This window comes from Vicugna pacos, chromosome 34, assembly GCF_048564905.1.
Source record: "Vicugna pacos chromosome 34, VicPac4, whole genome shotgun sequence".
Lineage (NCBI taxonomy): Eukaryota > Metazoa > Chordata > Mammalia > Artiodactyla > Camelidae > Vicugna > Vicugna pacos.
Window position 1 is genome coordinate 1,701,571 of NC_133020.1, and position 7,420 is coordinate 1,708,990.

At 36.3% G+C, this 7,420-nt stretch overlaps 1 non-coding gene across 1 annotated transcript; it reads left to right on the plus strand.

Moving 5' to 3' along the window:
* The first annotated feature begins 5,341 nt into the window (after positions 1-5,341).
* On the plus strand, positions 5,342-5,414 carry TRNAD-AUC (transfer RNA aspartic acid (anticodon AUC)). The gene has a single exon. It is a non-coding gene; the product is annotated as a tRNA-Asp (tRNA).
* The last annotated feature ends 2,006 nt before the right edge of the window (positions 5,415-7,420 follow it).

Consider the following 7,420-nt stretch of genomic DNA (forward strand, 5'->3'; position numbering starts at 1 on the left):
GCCAGTAGAGGGTAAGGTTTCTTATCACATCAGCCCTCGAGACCTCTGCTTGAAAGATTTGGTGGAAAGAAAAGTGATGAAAGTCCCTTTTCTCTCTCTCTCTAAACTTAGACTAGCAGCAAAGTATATTTGTGGAGCTACTTCCTCGGACTTAGTGACTCCTGGGGATCCTTTTCCTCCCGGAGGTGGTCTCTGTTTGTCTTTGTCTCTGTCTATCGTATCATTTGACATAAGGAAGAAAACCATTCATCTGATGACGTTTTCCCTTCTTGTTCTGTGTCTTAAGAGCTTGGCTTTGTGTCCAGTGAGAATATTCTCTCTGATCTCTGCCTTTCAGAAGGTCCATTTACCAAGGTGCATCTGGTGGTCAGCTAATAGCCTGGTGATTTGAGACACGAAGTCTTTTTGTCTGGCTGTGCCAGCTCTCAGGGGAATTTGTCACAAAAGTTGCCAGTCCATAAGAGGCCTTTGTCATCTCAAACTTCCTTGCCTTCAGTACACTTTTCTTACTGCCTAGAGCAATGAAGGGCTTTTACTTTCTTAGACTAACCCTGGGAATGAACTTTCCGAATCTTGTGAGAGCTGCGTACCCTCACGGGAGATGCCTCTCATGTCTTTGGTTATACCATTTTTAAAAAGGATTATTGGTATGATTCACTATTTGAGATTAACAGAAGATGCTACCCATCAATGTCCAGATGATAGATCCTTTAAATCAGTTATATTTAAAGGGTAAAATCTGAAGGAGGAGATCAAGATTGCAGAAGAGGAAGATGCTGAGCTCACATCCCCCAACAAATGTATCAAAAATACACCTATATGTGGAGCAATTATCACTGAAAACAAGCCAGAGACTGACAGAAAGACTCTTCTACAACCAGAGCTGTAAGGAAAGGTCCACACAGAGTCAGGTAAAAAGGGTGGATAAAAATTCAGGTTAGGACCCACACCCCTAAGAGGAGAAACAGAAGAGTAGGGGGATATCAAGGGTTCAGAGACCCTCCTTGGGGAGTGAGGGGTTTGAACCACATATTATGCACCCAGGCCCCAGAGTCTGACACCAGGAAGACGAGTCCCCTTAGCTAGCTTGAAAACCAGTGGGACTTACAGGAGGGCTGTACGAAACTGAGACTCCACTCATGAAGATCATGTATACACTTGCTCACTCCTAGGAACCAGGTGGAAGAAGCAGATTAAAACTGCGCAGGGCTCTCTGGCCAGTTTCCCATGACCACCCCGACCCACACTGAGTGCCCTCACTGGCCCCTCTAACTTGGGTACAGCTCCCTATTAGGACAAAGGCTGCCATTGCCAAGGAGAGTGAACAGTGTGGTTGGACAGAGCCAGCTTGGACCCAAAGCACAGAGCTTCTGATCCAGCACCTTGGGACCTGCTCCACCCCTCCAACAGGTCACTGTTAACCACTGAGAATAGAAGCTCTGGCTTTAGCCTCTCTTTTTCCACCACATCTCCCACCAAGGTGACAGCTGCCAGCACACTGTGGGGGAAGATGAGGCCTGTACTCACTTTAAATCCAGCTGCCTCACCAGAGCCACTAGGCACATGCAAGTTGCACAGCGATGATCTTACACAAGAACATCCCTTCCAAACCAGGACATGTAACTTTTGCACCTCATTTCATAGAGACAAAGTTAAACAAAATGCAAAGACAGAAGTAACTGTTTCCATGAAAGAACAAGAAACAAACCCTGGAAGAAACAACTAATAAAACAAAGATAATTTACATGATTTCAAAGCATAACATAAGAATGCTAAGTAAATGTGTGAAAAGAATAGAAGAACACAGAGAATTTTAACAAGGAACTAAAAAATATAAAAAATAACCAGTCGGAGCTGAAGTATACAATGACTGAAGTGAAAAACACACTAGAAGGAATTGACAGCACACTAGGAGAAACAGAAGACTGCATAAGTGATCATGAAAATAGAATAATAGAAATAACCCAAACAGAGCAGGAAAAAAAACCCCACAAATTTTAAAAACAAAGACAGTTAAAAAGACCTCTGAGACAACATCAAGTGTACCAACAGTCACATTACAGGGGTCTCTGAAGGAGAAGAGAAAGAGAAAGGGGTGTAAAGTGTACTTGATGAAATTATGGCTGAAAACTTCTCAAACTTGAGGAAGGAAACAGATGTCCAGGTGGAGGAAGCACAGAGAGTCCCAAACAAGATTAATTTGAACAGACCCACACCAAGACTTATCATAATTAAAATGGCAAAAGTTAAAAATAAAGAGAGATTTCTAAAATCAGCAAGAGAAAAAAAAAAAAGAGTCACATGCAAGGGAACCCCCATAAGGTTATCATATCAGACTTTTCTGCAGAAACCTAGCTGGCCAGAGGGGAGTGGCAGGATACATTTAAAGTGCTGAAAGGGAAAAACTTACAACCTAGGATAGTCTACCCAGCCAGGTTACCATTCAGAATTAAAGGAGAAATTTTTTAAAAAAAGAAAGAAAGAACAAAAGGGTGAGAGAAATAAAGACTCCTCAGACAAGCAAAAACTAAAAGAATTCATCAATACTAAACAGATGCTAAATTAAGTGCTAAAGGATATTCTCTAAGCAGAACAGAAAAGGCTACAACAAGAAGTAAGAATGTATAGTAAAGGAAAAACTCCACTAGTAAAAGCAAATAAATAGTAAAGTCTGTGAATCAGCCACCTAAATAAGCCAGTACAAACATTAAAGGACAAAATTGTAAAATCAACTACAAGTATAATAAACAGAAGATAAACACAAAGATGTAAAATATGAGATCAGAAATGCAAAATGTGAGAGAAGTGAGTAAAAAATGTAGCTCTATTAAAATGTGTTTGAACTTAAATGACTATCAGTTTAGAACAAGTACGTATAGCTGTAGGTCAACACCCCATAAACCCCATGGCAGCCACAAATCAAACACCTACAATAGGTATACAAAAACCAGAGAGAAGGGTCTACGGCCATACCACCCTGCATGCACCTGATCTCGTCAGAGAAGGAACATGAGCATACCGCTAATGAAAATCATCAAGCCACAAGGGAAGAAACTAAAAGAACAGAAAAGAACTACAAAAACAAACAGAAAAACAAGTACAAAATGGCAATTAGTACATATTTATCAATAATCACTTTAATGTCAATGGGATAAATGCTTCAGTCAAAAGGAATAGGGTGACTAGCTGGATGGAAAAACAAAACCCATCTGTATCCTGCAAAAGACTCACTTCAGGGCTAAAGACACATAGACTGAAAGTGGGGGAACAGAAAAAACTTTTAATGCAAATGGAAATGACGAGAAAGCCCAGGAAGCAATACTCATATCAGACAAATCCGATTTGAAAACAAAGTCTATAATAAAAGACAAAGAAGGGCATTATATAATGATAAAAGGATCAATACAAGAAGAGGATATAACATTCATTAACACATATGCATCTAATATAGGAGCATCTAAATATATAAAGCACATGTTAACAGACGTACAGGGAGAAATTGACAATAATACAATAACAGTAGGGGACTTTAACTTACCGCTTACATCAATGGACAGATGATCCACAAGGACAACTGATAAGGAAACAGTGGTCTTAGATGACAGACTAGAACAGACGGCCTTAAAAGATGTCTACAGAACACTTCATCAAAAACAGTAACATACACATTCTTCGTAAATGCATACGAAATGTTCACTAGGAGAAATCACGTGCTAGGCCTCAAAACAAGTTTCAAATTTAAGAGGATAGAATTTATATCAAGCATTTTTTTCACAGTCACAAAACTAGAAATCAATTACAGGAAGAAAAATAGAGGAAACACGATCATGTAGAGACTAACAACATGCTACTAGAAAAACCAGTGGGTCAATGAGAAATCAAAGAGTAAGTCAGAAAATATCTCAAAACAAATGAAAATAAAAGTAAAACTTTACAAAATCAATGGAATATAGCAAAAGCAGTTCTAAGAGGGAAGTTTGTAACAATGCAGGTCTATCTCAAGAAAGAAGAAAAATTTCAAGAAAACAACTTAAACTACCATCTAGAGAAGTTACAAAAAGAAGAACAAAGTCCAGAAGCAGAAGGAAGGGTACAATAAAGACCATAGAGGAAAATAATAAAATAAGACAAAAAAAGAAAAAAATTAATGAAATCAAGAACTGGCTTTTTGAAAAGATAAACAAAATTGATAATAAAAAAAAACTTTAGATAGGCTCATTAAGAAAAAAGACAGTTTCCAAATAAACAAAATAAAGAATGAGACAGGAAAATTTACAACCAATATCACAGAGATTCAAAAAAATAAGAGAATACTACAAAGAGTTATATGCCAACAAATTGGACAACCAAGAAAGAAAGAAAGAAATGTCTAGAAACACACAATCTTCCATGAGTAAATTAGGAATAAATAGATAATCTGAACAGACCAATCACTAGTAGTGAAATTGAATCAGTAATCAAAAAACTCCCAGCAAACAAAAGTCTAGGACAGATGGCCTCACAGTGGCATTCTACCAAGTATTAAGAAGAACTAATAGCTATCATTTTCAAATTAGTCCAAAAAATGTAAGAAGATGTGACACTCCCAAATTGGTTCTATGAGTCCACCATTGTCCTGATTCCAAAACCAGACAGACACTACAAAAAAAAAAATAAAATTACAGGCCAATATCTCTGATGAACATAAATGTAAAACTCCTCAACAAACTATTAGCAAATAAAATTCAACAATATATAAAAAGAATCATACACTGTGATCAGGTGGGATTTATTCCAGGGACACAAAGATGGTTTGATATTCACAAATCAAATCAATGTGACAGACCACATTAACAAAAGGAAGGATAAGATCCCATGTTCATCTCAATAAAGGCAGGAAAAGCTTTTTAACAAAATTCAATATCCATTCATGATGAAAACTCTCATCAAAGTTAGTATTGAGGGACTATGTCTCAACATAATAAAGGTCATTGATGACAAATCTCAGCCAACATCATACTCAATGGTGAAACGCTGAAAGCTTTTTCTCTAAAATCAAAAACAAGGATGCCCACTCTCACCACTTTTATTCAACATAGTTTTGGAAGTCCTAGCCACAGCAATCAGAGAAGAAAAAGAAACCAAAGGCATTCAAATTGGAAGGGAAGAAGTAAAACTGTCACTATTTGCAGATGACATGATACTTTAGAGAGAGGACCCTAAAGTCTCCATACAAAAACTATTAGAACTAATAAATGATTTCAGCAAGCACTAGGATTACTAGAATACAAGATTAATATACAAAAATCTGTTGTATTTCTATGTACCAATAATCAAATATCAAGATGAGAAAGTATAGGGGGGAGAGTATAACTCAGTGGTAGAGTGCATGTTTATCATGCATGAGGACCTGGGTTCAATCCCCAGTACCTCCATTAAAACAAACAAACAAACAAACAAACCTAATTACCTCCCCCAAACAAACAAAAATAAGATGAAAAAGTATAAAAACAATTCCACTAAAACCATGTCAAAAAAAAAAAAAACCTAAAAGTAAACTTAACCAAGGAGGTGAAAGACCGCATACTATACTATGAAAACTATAAAAACATTGATGAAGGAAATTGAAGATGCTGCACAGAAATGGGAAAATATCCCATGCTTTTAGATTGGAATAATTAATATCGTTTAAAAGGCCATACTACCCAAAGCAATCTACAGATGTAATGCAATCCTTCCCTACCAAAATACACATGACATTTTTCACAGAACTAGAACAAACAAACCTAAAATATATATATGGAATTACAAAAGACTCCAAATAGCCAGAGTAATCTTGAGAAAATAGAAACAAGCTGGAGGGGTCACACTCCCTGACTAGACTATATTACAAAGCTCCAGTCATCAAAACAATGTGACACTGGCACAAAACACAGATGCACAGATCAGTGGAACAGAATAGAGAACCCAGAAATAACCCACCCTCTTATGGTCGATTAATCTACAACAGAGCAGACAAAAATATGCAGTGGGCAAGACAGTCTCTTCAATAAGTAGTGCTGTGAAATCAGGACAGCTACACATAAAAGAATGAGTTAGAACACTCCTCACGTCATATACAAAAATAAACTCAAAATGGGTTAAAGACCTAAATGGAAGACCAGAAACCAAAAAACTAGAAGAAAACATAGGAAGAACACTTTTTGACATGAATAGTAGCAATATTTTTTGGCTCTGTCTCCTCAGGCAAAGTAAACAAAAGCAAATGGGACCTATTTAAGTTTAAAAAATCAGCAAATGGGACCTATTTAAGTTTAAAACTTTTTGCACAGCACAAGCAGCCATTGACAAAAAAACAAAAAGAAAACCTACTGAATGGGAAAAATTGCTGCAAATAATAAGACCAATAAGGGACTTATTTCCAAAATATATAAACAGCTTATACAACTCAACATCAGAAAAATCCAACAATTTGATTAAAAAAATGGGTAGAAGACCTGAGTAGACATTCTTCTGAAGAAGACTTACAGATGGCCAAGAGGCACATCATTGCGATGCTCAGTATCACTAATCATCAGAGAAGTGCAAATTAAAACCCCAATTATATATCACCTTACACTTGTCAGAATGGCTACCACCAAAAAGACCACAAATAACAAATACTGGTGAGGATGTGGAGAATAAGGAACCCCAGTATACTGTTGGTGGGAATGTGAATTGGTGCAGCCACTATGTAAAAGAGTGTGGAGTCTCCTCAAAAAATTAAAATAGAACTACCATACAATCCACCACTTCCACTCCTGGGTATATATCTGAAAAAAACAAAAACACTAATTAGAAAAGATACATGCACCTCAATGTTCATAGCAACCTGGTTTTTTTTTTTTTTACAATAACCAAGAATATGGAGGCAACATGTATTCATCAACAGATGAATGGATAAAGAAGATATGAGATAGATAGATCAGTATATATATATCATATACCAGATATATATATATATATATACACACACACCAGAATATTCTTCAACTATAAAAAAAGAATGAAATTCTGCCACTTGCAACAATGTAGATGAACCTAGAGAGTATTATGCTTAGTGAAATAAGTTAGAGAAAGAAAGACAAATACTGTATGTCATCATTTACATGTGGAATCAGAAATATAATACAAACAAGTGTATATAATGAATCAAAAACAGACTCATAGCTCTAGAAAACAAACTAGTGGACACTAGTGTAGAAAGGAAAGAGGACACAAGATATGGGTCAGAGATTAAGAGATACAAGCTACAACGCATAAAATAATAAGAATATTTTGTACATAACAGGGAAATATAGCGATTTTTTTCTAATAGCTTTAAATGGAGTTTAATGTATAAAATATTGAATCACTAAGCTGTAGACCTGAAACTAGTATAATGTTATAAATCAACTATACT